Below are 240 nucleotides of genomic sequence, written 5' to 3' on the forward strand. Positions count from 1 at the left end.
TTTTTGTACACCGTTGTTCGTTCTGCTATTTCGACCTATTCGACCACCTAATGTTCACCTTTGGCGCGCTCCGGAATCTCCTTCAAGCCGCTCGCACTTCTTCCTTCGCCTCAATCAGCGACACATCCATCGTGTTGTCGATTATCAACCCATTGAACTCGCAATCTGTCGGTAGAATGCTCAGTAGCACCATGAGCTGGCATGCCTCGACCAATTTTTGAGGGTCTGCAGAACCAACGA

Source organism: Plasmopara halstedii, assembly GCF_900000015.1.
Source record: "Plasmopara halstedii genome assembly, contig: Scaffold_1583, whole genome shotgun sequence".
In the NCBI taxonomy this organism is placed as follows: domain Eukaryota; phylum Oomycota; class Peronosporomycetes; order Peronosporales; family Peronosporaceae; genus Plasmopara; species Plasmopara halstedii.